A 14,747-nucleotide genomic window follows, 5' to 3' on the forward strand; every position below is an offset into this window, starting at 1 on the left:
ACTATAGCCTTGTTTTTAAAAAAGGGGACAAGGGTGACCCCCAAAACTATAGGCCTATATCTTTAATTGACATAGCCTCCAAAATGTACAGAAACATTTTATTAAGAAAATTGGAGGCTTGGATCTTGGAAAGAAATGCCCTCTGAATCCCTAGATCTAAGTGATGACAGGTTTTAGACCAGGCATCGGCCCGATGGACCAACTATTTAGGCTATCTCTTCTTAGGGGTAAATATGTGACACTCAGGAACCAAAATCTCTGTCTGGTGTTGATTGATCAAATCCACGTGATTTGGCCGAAGCCAAAATTATCACGGCTGAAATGACCGAAACCAAAGTGTTTGAATAACCAAAAGTTCGAACACTTTGTTTTCGGACATTACATCCGCAAAAATTTGCAAAAACACACACACACAACACCCCCCCCACCCACACCCCCAACATACACAAACCCCACTTACCTTCATCTTCACGCTGGTTCCTGCAGCGCCAGTTCACTTCTGTGAAAGGCAACCAGCGCTGCAGGGTCCTTTTCTTCTCTTTTTTTTTGAAACACGGACAGCTGCGGGAGTGTCCCCAGCAGCCCCCGCTCACTATACCATAAAGTATAGTGAGTGGGGGAATGCGGGGGACACCCCCACAGCCCCCATTTCTTTTCTCCACTGCTACCACCAAAGGATCGAACTTTTGGTGTTCCATCCTTTGGTGGTATCATTTTTTGAACATTTGGTCCTTTCGACCATTTATTTTCGGTCAAAATGACCGAAACCGATTGATCTACGTGCAGCCTTCGACTCAATCCCTAGATCTAAGTTATGGCTGCACCTATTTCAAATGGGGGTCTCTGTTAATCTGGGTTAGTTAAATCTCCGTCCTTACTAGGAAACTTGGCCTTCCACCTATGAACACACACTTGAACCCCAGGACACTGTGGCAGCGAAAGACTGCATCAAGCAGCGATATAGGGACTGGTACTATAAGGTTACATTCTCAGAGATTGGCATGGCTGGTGCAAAAGTGAAGCACTTGTTTTGCTGAGAAAAATCTTTATCTTGCACCGATGACAAGGAAGCACCACCCTGTTCTTAAAACCAAGGCTGGGGATTTTCCCATTGGCAGCGGCTGTAAGCAGTTGGGGCAAAGGTGATCTACCCCTGTGTATAATCTGCAGGCAGGGAGAAGTAGACCTTGAGCACTTCTTGTTTACGTGCCCCCGTTACAGGAACATCTACCGCAAGTGGCTTGGAGAACAAAAGAATCCATGGAATTTCTCTTGTGTAGTCAACATCCTGCCCACCTCCAATGCCTGGTGCTTGAGAATGAAATGTATTTTATAATTGTAAATGTCTGTTTTATGGTTTTACTACTGTATTTTAAATGTTTTCATCTGATTCCTGTTATTTTTGCTTTTATGGCAATGCTGCCAAAATAAAGATTACTTCTATAAATATCTGAATGTGTTCAGCAAATGATGAATGAAAAAGGGATTTCTGAAAGCGTAAGTAAGACATTTTGGGATAACGGCAATGCTGCTATAAGCAGCTCTTAAGGTGGTTTGAAAGAAAGAATCCTAAAGAGCAAGATGGCAAAAGAACAAGCGAAAAATCTCGTAGCACGGCCATGTTTGACCATTAGCCACAGTTAGTAGCCAAACGTGGTAAACGTGGGAAAGGCTAACACGAAAAATCCCCAAAAGTGGGAATAAGTTACTGCTGCCACCAGCTTATCCTTTTAGTACATCTAGAGTAACCAAAAATCCTCAGAGTGTTAGTCTAGGGCAAAACAAACATGCACCCCATTGTACTGCAGTGTAAGCTGCATTGTACAATGATAAAAAGTTACCACAAGTGATACAAAAGTAGTAACACAGTAACATGACTAAGGGAAACAATGTTTCCCAGTACTGACAGCCTGAAGGACCTATCAGTTTCCCCATAACATTGAGCAAAGGCCAGGGTAGTGAAGCTTAAGGCTTCACTGTACTGTAAAAAGTATAGGTCAGATTGACAAATAAAAGCAAAAAGTTTGGGGGTTCCATAAAGATGGAAGGAAAGGTGCAGTAAAGAGAAATCATTCCTAACAGGGGGGATCTAGGTGGGATCCTAGAGAGATCCAGCAAGAATGCCACAATTAGCGGAATGCAAAAACACCCACATTTGACTTAACTGATCAGTCAGAGCAGGTCGGGGCTGCAAGCTACATGCTACCACGGCGGACAACGACAGACACCACTGGAGCTGTCCATAGCCTCTGGTCCTTGGCGGAGGAGGCTGACATGGCAGGGGGTGCCTTGGGTGGCCGACGGGAGATAAAGATTAAAAGGCTTTCCCCATGCTAAAGTGAACTCCAGTGGCATGCGAGCACCGGAATGTCCCTGTAGCGAGGAATACTCCTTTCTCGACTGGGTGCTGGTGCAGTGGGGAAGGAAGAAGATGGGGAGGCCGGAGACTGATATGGAAGTTACACCAAGGTGAGGCTGAAGGCTATGAGTGAAGGAAAGGAGAAGAATGAGTAGAAGGAGGAACGGAGCGACATCAAGATGCATGATGGAGGGTTTTAGAAATAGGCAGGTGAAGACATGAAGAACGGGTGCAGCCCAAGAGAGAGAGAGGGAGGCTAGGTGGATGAGCAGAAAGGGAAGGAGTAGATGGTTGGTTGAGAAGACACAGGTGTACATTCTGAGTTGGGCTACAATGGAGCTATAAGTAGCCACATGACAAGCCCAAATCAGCAATTTCCATCGGTCCTATGAGGTAACAGAAGCTTTGCGATAAATGGATAGTCGATCAGTGGAAGGACCCCTGTGCGTGGAAGCAGAAGTGAGGTAAAGGGTGAACATATAGTCCTTAATCAGTAACCTGTCATGTAAAGGATGGGATGCAGAGTAACTCTTACACCAAATAATCAGACCGACTCAGGAAGTTGGCAAAGTCTCATTCGACTGTTTTAATATCAATTGTCTAAAACAGGAAGTTACAACGGACATCGACGGACGTTCGCTCGAGCTCTCAATGCAAATCACATAAAAATACACTTAATACTAAAAATGAATCATAAGTCAGGTCATACTACATGGCAAATAAGAAAACATATGCTGGGTTATAATAGGATTAACCCTTTAAGTGCCATGGGTATTCCCCCCCCCCCAGTGCCAAGGCCTTCTTTGGTGATTTTGGTATGTGGCCATTCAATGCCTTGTGACTTTTTTGTTACATGACATATCTCAGCCAAATTTGGCCCATTTTTTCCCCACATGTAGGCGGTCGTAACGCCACCCAGGATTCCTAGGTTGCTGTAGGGGGGTGAGAAAAAATAACCAAAAAGGGCAAAAATGTTGTGTTTTTTCAAAAAATACAAATTAAATGATGTACAAAGAAGCCTGTGGTTTTTTACTTGTTAGAGCTAGGAACAAATGGTTTGCTGTGCTGAGTTCCCCAATTGCCTGGCTTTCAAGAACAGGTTGAGTGGAAACGAAAAAACATTATTTTGATGTGGTTATCAACCGTTTTGTGAGAGATAGGCGATTTTGGCCATTTTTGCCAATTGGACATGCATGGACGGAATGGAAGAAAAGTGTAGGAAAGCCGAATTGGAGGACAGAAAGGCATATATTTCTGAAAAGTAGACAAAATTCCCAGTTTAGGAAGGGGTGAGTTGTGTAGGTCGGGCAACAACTAGGTCGGGGAAAATGCCATAGATTGGGGAAAAAGCTGGAAAATGACTGAAAAAAAGGTATGTGTTGGACATGGTTGGCTTGGTACGGCAATGGCTTCTATGAAATTTGAGAAAAACAATGCTCCGCTACATTCCCCCGACTCTTGCAGTTAGGAAAGCACACTTTCTTTGTAGTGTTTCACAAAACAAGCATTACCACAAGCCAAACACTGAACCATGCTACACAGGAGTTTTATGCTTACGGCCTGAACAGACGTACGTAGCATGTATAAATCAGGAAAACCAATGTGGTGAGGAACGGCAAGCATACATTTTTGAAAGAGCACAGGCAGACCTTTTCAAGGGTAGGTGACTTGTGCAGGTTACAAAAGTGTATGGTGCCGAAAGCAGCAACTAAATGTAGGGCACATTTTGGAAATTAAAGGGTTGTGTGACAAAGGGCACCAGCAAATGGGTCGAAACATTATGAAAACCACACGAACACAACACATGTCATACCTTCCCACATTCCCACAGATGTCCCAATGAAAACGGTACCTCACATGTGTGGGTGCACCTACCTGGGCGCCAAGGGCTTAACCTAAAAGACCCCTACCACCAAGTCTGTTCTGACAGCTGAATTTCACGATTTTTCCAGACGGGCACACCATACAGATATGGGCCTTGGGTGTCCAAGCCACCAAGGAAAACAGGCACCCCATGCATTTCCTAAAAGAGGACACCCGTGGGAATCCGCAGAGGTCTGACTTGCGCAAATCGGCCCAGAATGTATTACCCAGAAACCCCAGCAAAGTCCGAAATGTGGCGAAAAAAACACATTTTCCGCATATTTCACTTGGCTCACCCACCGAAACACGCAGCCAACCACATATGGCCTACAGTACCGCGTTCCCACAGGTGTCCCGATGAAAACAGTACCTCATATGTGTGGTTGCACCTACCTGGGCACCAAGGGCTTAGCCTAAAAGACCCCTACTCCCAAGTCTGTTCTGACAGCTGAATTTCACAATTTTTCCAGAAGGACACACCATACAGATATGGGCCTAGGGTGTTCAAGCCACCAAGGAAAACAGGGAACCCCATGCATTTCCAAAAAGAGGACACCTGTGGAAATCTGCAGTGGTCTGACTTGTGCAAATCGGCCCAGAATTTATTACCCAGAAACCCCGGCAAAGTCCAGATTTGGGGGTAAAAAACACAATTTTCAGAAATGCATGGGGTTCCCTGTTTTCCTTGCTGGCTTCGACACCCTAGGCCCAGATCTGTAGGTTGCCCACATCAACAAAATGTGCTGTGCAGAAAGGCGTGGGGTTACCAGTGGGTTACCCTTTTCCTTTTGTGCCACAGGTAGGTGCACCCACACATGTGCAGTACCGTTTTCATCGAGACACGTGGCATCCAGTTCTTTGAAGCACCGCTCTCCACTGGCATCCATGAGAGCACTCTCTCAACGTCCGCATTACTTAGTGCCAATTCTGGTAATGAGAGTAGTGCAAACAAGGCCAGTTCCTTGAAGCACCGCTCTCAACTTGCATTCCTGAGAGCACTCTCTCAACGTCTGCATACTCAGTGCCAATGCAGGTAATGAGAGTAGTGCAAACAAGGCCAGTTCTTTGAAGCACCGCTCTACACTGGCATCCATGAGAGCACTCTCTCAACGTCTGCATACTCAGTGCCAATGCTGGTAATGAGAGTAGTACAAACAAGGCCAGTTCTTTGAAGCTTCACTCTCCACTGGCATCCCTGAGAGCACTCTCTCAAGGTCTGCATTACTGAGTGCCCATGCTGGTAATGATAGTAGTGCAGAAAAGGCCAGTTCTTTGAAGCACCGCTCTTCACAGGCATCCGTGAGGGCACTCTCTCAACGGTCTCATTACTTAGTGCCAATGCTGGTAATGATAGTAGTGCAAACAAGGCCAGTTCTTTGAAGCTTTGCTCTCCATTGGCATCCATGAGATCACTCTCTCAACGTCCGCATTTCTTAGTGCCAATGCTGGTAATGATAGTAGTGCAAACAAGTCCAGTTCTTTGAAGCACCGCTCTCCATTGGCATCCATGAGATCACTCTCTCAACGTCCGCATTATTTAGTGCCAATGCTGGTAATGATAGTAGTGCAAACAAGTCCAGTTCTTTGAAGCACCGCTCTCCATTGGCATCCATGAGATCACTCTCTCAACGTCCGCATTATTTAGTGCCAATGCTGGTAATGATAGTAGTGCAAACAAGGCCAGTTCTTTGAAGCACCGCTTGTTAGGGAGAATTCTCATTCTATGGCTAATTTCCCTTACCTATAGAGTCCCCCAGCAGCTTTACTGGATTTGAAGGGTTTCTTTTCACCTGCTAAGAGTGAGACTCTTTTTCCCACTCTTAGACATTTTTGCTATGTGTGTTCTAGGCTATTTTTGTGTTTAATGCCTACGGGATTTTCTCTCCCCCATAGGAACCACCTTTATTCACATGTGTTACACAGCACCCTCCGTGCAGTGACACAGGGGTGTCGTAGCGACCCCCAAACATAGACTCCATACCCTGGGACTGACTACTGTCTCCCAGGGCATGTAAAGTCCCCATTGACTTTACTAGTCAATTTTTATGAACTAAACCAGTACAACCCATCTTACTATGGAGGTACTGGGAAGGGTTAATAGTTTTTCCCTGGTGTTCATTTTCGAGAGGGTACTGTACAGTCCCTTTCCCAAAAGTTTCTGGCTGGTGGCAGTGGTTACTACCAAAAATATTCGACCTCTAATATTTCCCTATGGGATTTTACCATTGTTTGAGGCTACCACATTTTCTGACAGCCTCTAGCATACCGCCGGTTTATTCTTATATTAACTTTACTCCGGTAGGTTTTATTTGCCAGAACGTTTATATAAATTCTTTCTTGTGTCTTACTCTAAACTCCTAACCCAGGTCGGGGATCCTTGATCATCCTTTTGGCGGGCTTCTGCCAAGAAGCCCTCCTTTAGGCGCCACTGAGTCTGGGGTGGGTCCATTGTGTGGGAGGGGGAGTAGGACCCCTAGACAGGGTTGCCGCAGCAACTCATGTCGCACTCTGCCCTGATAGGCTGGAGGTTCTCCCGCCAAGATGACCACTCCAGTGTACGAGTGACAGCTAAACTGTATGAATGGGGATCTTTTTGCATAAAAGCAGGGTCCTGAGGACTGGAAGAGCAAGACGTCGCCACTGGAACTGAGGAACCAAAGAGGAGAGAAGCCAAAGACATCTGCCACGACTGAACAACCGGTGAAGCCCTGCTGCAGCATCTCACCACTTTTCTCCACACGACGAGAGGAGATCTTCATCTGAAAGAGCCTTCTTCCCTTGAGCTGGTGGGGCCAACCAGTTTGCCAATCGCCTTCCTGGACCTGCCTTGGTCGAATCGCCAGTGCCTGCACTTGGAGACTGGATAGCCAGGCACCCGTCCACCTGGACTGCGATTTAAAGGAGCGTACCTTTAATTTGTTGGGCAGCACCGTGGCTGGTTTCATCCCTGGGTAGTGCAGTAACTCGAACCTTCCTCCACGACGAGAGCCTCTCTTCCTCTGCTGGATTCCCCGAACTGCAGGAACTACCAGGAACAACCGCCACCGCAGGAGCCTCTTCTTCATTTTAAGGTACTTTGTTTCCGCCAGGCCTCCCTTTTCGTGTGGTAGCTCTAAAGGTGTTTTAAATCCTTTACCTACCTGTTGGGTTGGCCGCTTCTATCGTCTAACATTGTCTTTCGCCTCCTGCATCCACCTTTTTGAATCGTTAACCAAAGACTTGACTGCAGCTACAAGAACATTTTGCTCCTGGGCTCTTTGCCCTGTACCACTGACTCTGGCACAGGCCTATTGACTCTGGCTGAATTTGTTAGAACTGCCTTCTCTAGATTGCTTCTCAACTAGAACTGTGTTGGTGCACCTAATTCTTATAACCACCTTTTCCTTCCCACTTTTAAAACTTGTGAAGTGCCATTTGGCTCTGTTTTCATTTAAGTATTCTCTATGCTAAAGTACTGCCTTGCCTAAACTTGTTCACAAACGTATTGGGAAGTGTTGCTAGGGTGCCTAAGAATATATTCCTGTATAACTTGTTCTTTCTCTCCCTAGTGAGAAATTGATAGAGTGCCATTTCTGCTTGGTTTTCACTGTGCCGTTTTGCTCTGTTTTCACTCTTGCTCAAACCTGTCTACAATTTAACCAGGGAGTTGTGTATACTTTTCTTGACTGATTTTAACTTGCTTTAATAACTGTGATTAATGTGTTGAACTAGAAGTGTGTAAAATAAATATATATATTATTTTTAATACAATGCTTTGGTCGGTGTTTCCTTGTGCCATAGTGCTGTAGCCCTATTGTGTAAACCCTGAATACTGCTAATCTCCCTCTTGAGATAAGTCTGACTGCTCAGCCACAGCTACCAACTAAATCTTTGTGGTACAGACTGATACCAAAGGGGATTTATTGCTCATACCTGTAGACTTAATCTTCTGTAGTGCTCCCTAAGGGAACTGCACAGGATTCTGCCTAACACTGGTGGCAGCGGTGGAATAAAAGTATTGGATTTATATTTTATTGTGCTGCTAGTACCTTGGTTCAATTAACCACAAGGCTAACAATCACAAAAAAGTTTATTTTAAACAAAGTCAAAGTATGTGAAAGTTACAGCCAGGAGACCCTCCTTACTAATACTGCTGATTATTTAAGGGATCTGTGTAGACAGAAAGGTCTTTCTGTCAAAGGCAAGAAATCAGTAATGATTGATAGACTGTTAGAAAAACAAAGTCTGGATAGTGGTGCTGTAGTGCCCACTACCCCGGCAAATGTAGCAAACATTGAGGATGATAATGTTGAAAATGTTATTGTTGAAGCAGAAGAGGAAGTGGAGGATAACAATGTCACCCCTCTGACCCTCTGCCTGCTCAAAAGCCTCAGGCTGTGGCTACTGGACCCTTATCAGGTCCCACATTAAGTCCTGAATTTATCACTCTAGAAAAAATGAGACTTGAGCTGGAATTCAAAAGAATTAGTGCCCAAACTGAACAGAGACATCAAGAACTAAGGCTCAAAGAATTAGAGCTCAATCATGAGCTTGAGATGAAGAAATTGTCTTTGGAAAATGCTTCTCTCCCCGAATCCTCTAGATCTTCCAGTCCAAACAGACCCCAGATGCCTAAAGAGATTGTGGGTATATATGAACCTAAGTTGGATGTATTAGATTGGTTAGCTATGTTTGAATACAATCATGGGCTCCAGGACATCACAGGGAATCAGTTGATCCCCTGGTTATTCTCTAGGCTCCCCCTGTTGCATCTGATGTGGTAATGGAGTTGGGGGAGGTGGATAGGATGGATTATGAATGTGTGAATCTAGCTTTAATAGCTAGATTTGGGAAGACTCCTTCCCAGTACCTTAAGAGATTTAGGACCCTCAAAAAGCATGATAGTACCCCTTGAGCTACTTGGGTGAATGAGTGCTTGAAGAACTTAGAGGGATGGATTAAGGGTTGCAGAGTTAACACTTATGAAGGAATGAGAAATCTTATGATGTTGGAGTCTATCTATGATGCCTGCTCTCCTGAGCTCAGACAGCACTTGGCTGATTCAAAAGAACTAGATTCTAAGAAACTGGCTAAGGCTGCTGACTTGTGGGTTGCCAACAGGGCTACTACAAGGATTCAGGGGGTCACTCATAAAAAGGATGATGGAAAGAAGCCTAAAAATGACAACAAAGATAATTCACAAAATTCCAATTCCAAAGAGACCCCCAAACAAAATTCTAAGGGTAAGCCCCAAGGGAAACCTAATCAGGCTAGTGCACCTACTGGTCCCAGATCAGAAGGAGGTCAGAACAAGCCACCATTCCAGAAAGCATTTGGAAAATGTTATGTTTGTGGCTCTACTGATCATGTGAAAGGGGATCCCAGATGTAAGGGTAAACCTTCAGGGGTCCACACTGTCTCCTTAGCCTTCGCCCCAGAGGAGGAAGTACATATGGTCAGTGGAAACTTTCAACTACTAGCTGAAGACCCCATCCGATTCTCAGCTAGTGTATCTTTAGTATCCCTAGGGTTGTGGGAACAACAGAATTTAGATGTGTATAATTCTATCCCTCCTAATACTAAAGAGTATTATAAAGACAGTGTCCTAGTGAATGGTCAGGAGACCCCTGCCATTAGACACAATGGGGCCAGCATAACTGTGGTGGATTAATCTTTTTTCAAGGTGGAGGATGTTGCTAAGGCACCGAATCACCTCTCCAAGTTAGCTGGAGGGTCTGTGCAGATGCTTCCCCAATTACCAGAACTCATCCAGTGCAATTAAACGACTGTGAGGATTCCTGTTAGTGTGCAATCTGAAGTGCCTGGAAGGGTTCTTTTAGGGAATGACCTTATGGAACTGGGGGTAGTGTCCAGTACTCCCAGACCTCCCAGCAAAAGATTGCAGGCAGGAGCTCACCAGACCTGCAAGGGAGAGGACCTTGAGGGGCTCTCCTGAGGAGATGATGGAAAAAGAGATCACTCCTACTCCACTGGAGTTACTAACTGCTATTTCAAAGCAACCAGAAGCAAAGGGGAAACCCAAGACTTCTAAGAAGAAACCCGCAGAAATAAATCCAGTGATTCCAACCAGGAAATCTCCTAGGTTGTTCAAAATCACACCTGTGATTCCTCCTCCAGCTGAGGCTGAGAGTGAGGTACCACCCTGTGTGGTTGAACTAGAGCCTGAGGACTCAGATCTAGTAGAAGGCCAGGAACTCATTGGAGATCTTGACCCTGTGGACCATCCTGAGCTGCAGTGTTTACTGGCAGAAGGTGGCCCCAACAGGGCAGACTTCAGTAGGGGACAATGAGAATGTCCAACTCTGGAAGGTCTTCGCCGCCAGGCAGCTTCTCAGCTTGAAGGGCAAGAGCCTGGGAAGTATAGGTTACACTGGGAAGATGGCCTCTTCTATAGTGAAACGACAGAGTCAATCCCTGGAGACTACAAAAGACTTGTAGTGCCCCAAGAGAACCGACTCCAATTCTTGCAACTAGCACATGAGATACTTTTGTCTGGTCACTTGAGTTTCAAGAAGACCATGAAAGGCTCTCTCTCTACTTGTATTGGCCTAAAATGGGGGCTGAAGTAGATAAGTATTGCAAGAGTTGCCACACTTGCCAAACTTCTGGTAAAAGTGGCTCCAAGAACGTGGCACCTTTAGTGCCTCTCCCTGTGGTGGGAGTACCATTTGAGAGGGTAGGAATCGACATTGTTGGTCCCCTTGATCCTCCAACATCTTCAGGCAACAGGTTCATACTTGTTGTAGTAGACCATGCTACTAGATACCCTGAAGCAATTCCTATGAGTACTGTTACAGCTCAGGCTGTAGCTAAGGCCCTCCTTGGTATTTTTACCAGGGTTGGGTTTCCTAAGGAGGTAATATCCGACAGGGGGTCATATTTTATGTCCCACTACATGAAGGCCATGTGGAAAAACTGTGGAGTTAGCTACAAGTTCTCAACAGCCTTCCACCTTCAGACAAATGGGTTGGTAGAAAGGTTTAACAGAACCATGAAGAGCATGATAGGAGCTTTAGAGGACCCTCTTAAGAAAAAGTGGGACCTTCTACTGCCATGCCTTCTCTTTGCATATAGAGAAGTCCCTCAGGAGGGATTGGGTTACAGTCCCTTCGAACTTCTCTATGGCCATCCAGTCAGATGTCCATTGGCCCTGATCAAGGAGGGGTTGGAGAGTGCTCCTTCCCCCACCCCAGTCAGAGTCACTGATTATGTGATAGGTCTCCAGAGGAGAATGTCACAAATGATGGCTGAAGCAAGTGATAACTTGAAAGCAGGTCAGGCTCTGGTGAAGCATTGGCATGACCAGAAGGCCAACATGGTTGAGTTTGCGCAAGACCAGCTAGTTCTTATTATGGTACCAACAAGGCAGAGGGCCTTGCAGGACAAATGGATGGGACCCTTCAAGATTGTGGGAAAACCTGGAGAGGTCAACTATCTGGTGGACTTAGGCAATCCTAAGGAGGCTCCTAGAGTCTTTCACACCAACCGTCTAAAAGCTTATGTCTCAAGACCAGAACTGGGAGCTTTGCTTCTAGCTTCAGCTCAAGAGGAGGATGAGAGTGAACCTCTACCTGACCTCCTCAGATTCAAACCTTTAGATGAGAAAATAGAAGGAGTTAATCTCTCTTCTAATCTGACACCTGAACAACAGGAGGAGTGCAAAGTTTTGTTAAATCAATGTGCCCCTCTGTTTTCTCTAGCACCAGGTTTGACCCCTTGGGGCCAACATGATATCAACACTGGTGACTGTTTGCCTGTCAAGAGCAGGGGTTACAGGATGTCAGAAAATGTAAGAACCCACATCAAAGGAGAGGTCAACAAGATGCTTGATCTCGGGGTAATAGAGCCCTCTATTAGTCCATGGTCTAGCCCAGTTGTGTTAGTACCAAAGGCGGGAATCAAGGAGTTGTGATTCTGTGTGGACTATAGAGCCCTAACTGCAGTCACTAAGACTGATGCCCATCCTTTGCCAAGGACAGATGAGCTGGTGGATAGACTTGGTTCAGCCAAGTTCCTCAGCACATTTGATCTCACGTCAGGCTATTGGCAAATAACCCTGATTGACCATGCCAAGGAGAAAACTGCATTCTCTACCCCAATTGGCTTGTACCAGTTTAAGGTGATGCCTTTTGGACTAATGAATGCACCTGCTACATTCCAAAGGATGGTTAATCAGATTCTGAATGGGATGGAGGACTTCTGCATGGCATACTTGGATGACATTGCAGTGTTCAGCCCTACTTGGAAAGAACATATTGACCACCTAGGATGTGTTTTGCAGGCTCTTGAACAGGCCCATCTGACCATAAAGGGAAGCAAATGTCAAATTGGTCAGAGTAAAGTGGTCTACCTTGGGCATGAGGTAGGAGGAGATGAAATCAGGCCTTTGCTCAGCAAGATTGAAGCTGTGCAAAATTGGACAACCCATTCTACTCAAACCCAAGTGAGAGCCTTCCTAGGCCTCACTGGGTACTACAGGAACTTCATTGAGAACTATGGATCTATAGCTTCTCCTCTGAATGTAATCTTCTCTCCAAAATTCCCTAAAAAGGTCAAATGGAATGAAGAGTGCAATCAGGCCTTTGAAAGCCTGAAGAAAGCCCTTTGTCAAGCTCCAGTTCTCAGAGCTCCTGACTACCACCAACCCTTCATTGTGCAGACAGATGCTTCTAATATAGGTATAGGTGCAGTCCTCAGTCAACTGGATGAGAAAGGTAGGGAGCACCCCATTTGCTTCATCAGTAGGAAACTGAAGGAACTGGAAACAAGGTGGGCAACTATTGAGAGAGAATGTTTTGCCATTGTGTGGTCTTCGAAGAAGTTTAGACCATACTTGTATGGATCTACTTTCATTATTCAAACCAACCACCAACCCTTGAGATGGTTGATGCAAATGAAAGGGGAAAACCCAAAACTGCTAAGATGGTCAATCTGCCTCCAAGGGTTTGATTTTACCATTGAGCACAGGTCAGGATGTCACCACCAAAATGCTGATGGTCTCTCTAGGATGTTTATAACCGACTAGAGGTAAGAGACTCATCCAGGAGTGGATTAGATCCTCCTGTCCCTTAGTCTGGGGGGGAGGCGAGTGTTAGGGAGAATTCTCATTCTATGGCTAATTTCCCTTACCTATAGAGTCCCCAGCAGCTTTGCTGGATTTGAAGGGTTTGTTTCTTTTTACCTGCTAAGAGTGAGACTCTTTTTCCCACTCTTAGGCATAATTGCTATGTGTGTTCTAGGCTATTTTTGTGTTTAATGTCTATGGGGTTTATCTCACCCTCATAGGAACCATCGTTATACACATGTGTTACACAGCACCCTCCGTGCAGTAACACAGGGGTGTCATAGTGACCCCCAAACATAGACTCCATACCCTGGGACTGACTCCTGTCTCCCAGGGCATGTTAAGTCCCCATTGACTTTACTAGTCAATTTTTATGACCTAGACCAGTACAACCCATCTTACTATGGAGGTACTGGGAAGGGTTAATAGTTTTTCCCTGGTGTTCATTTTCGAGAGGGTACCGTACAGTCCCTCTCCCAAAAGTTTCTGGCTGGTGGCAGTGGTTACTACCACAAATATTCAACTGCAAATATTTCCCTCTGGGATTTTCCCATTGTTGGAGGCTACCACATTTTCTGGCAGCCTCTAGCATACCGCCAGTTTATTCTTATATTAACTTTACTCCGGTAGGTTTTATTTGCCAGAATTTTTATATAAATTCTTTCTCGCGTCTTTCTCTAAACTCCTAACCCAGGTCGGGGATCCTTTGTTCGTCCTTTTGGCGGGCTTCTGCCAAGAAGCCCTCCTTTCGGCGCCACTGAGTCTGGGGTGGGTCAATTGTGTTGGAGGGGGAGTATGAATGGGGATCTTTTTGCATAAAAGCAGCGTCCTGAGGACTGGAAGAGCAAGACGTCGCCACTGGAACTGAGGAAACAAAGAGGAGAGAAGGAAATTATAGACCTGCTAGAGAAAGGTGCCATAGAACCGGTACTGGAGGGCCTGAAGGATCTGAGAGAGAGTTACCATCTTGAACTTGTCCTTCCTGAGGAACTTGTTCAATTCTTGTAAGTCCAGGATGGGTCTCAGTCCTCCGTCCATGACTGAACAACCGGTGAAGCCCTGCTGCCGCATCTCACCACTTTTCTTCCACATAACGAGAGGAGATCTTCATCTGAAAGAGCCATCTTCCCTTGAGCTGGTGGGGCCAACCAGTTTGCCAATCGCCTTCCTGGACCTGCCTTGGTTGAATCGCCAGTGCCTGCTCTTGGAGACCGGATAGCCAGGCACCCGTCCACCCGGACCGCGATTTAAAGGAGCGTACCTTTTATTCGTTTGGCAGCACCGCGGCTGGTTTCAGCCCTGGGTAGTGCAGTAACTCAAACCTTCCTCCACGACAAGAGCCTCTCTTCCTCTGCTGGATCCCCCGAACTGCAGGAACTACCAGGAACAACCACCACCGCAGGAGCCTCTTCTTCATTTTAAGGTATTTTGTTCCGTCAGGCCTCCCTTTCCGTGTGGTAG

Source organism: Ambystoma mexicanum, chromosome 4p (genome assembly GCF_040938575.1).
Source record: "Ambystoma mexicanum isolate Mex_15411 chromosome 4p, UKY_AmexF1_1, whole genome shotgun sequence".
Classification (NCBI taxonomy): Eukaryota; Metazoa; Chordata; class Amphibia; order Caudata; family Ambystomatidae; genus Ambystoma; species Ambystoma mexicanum.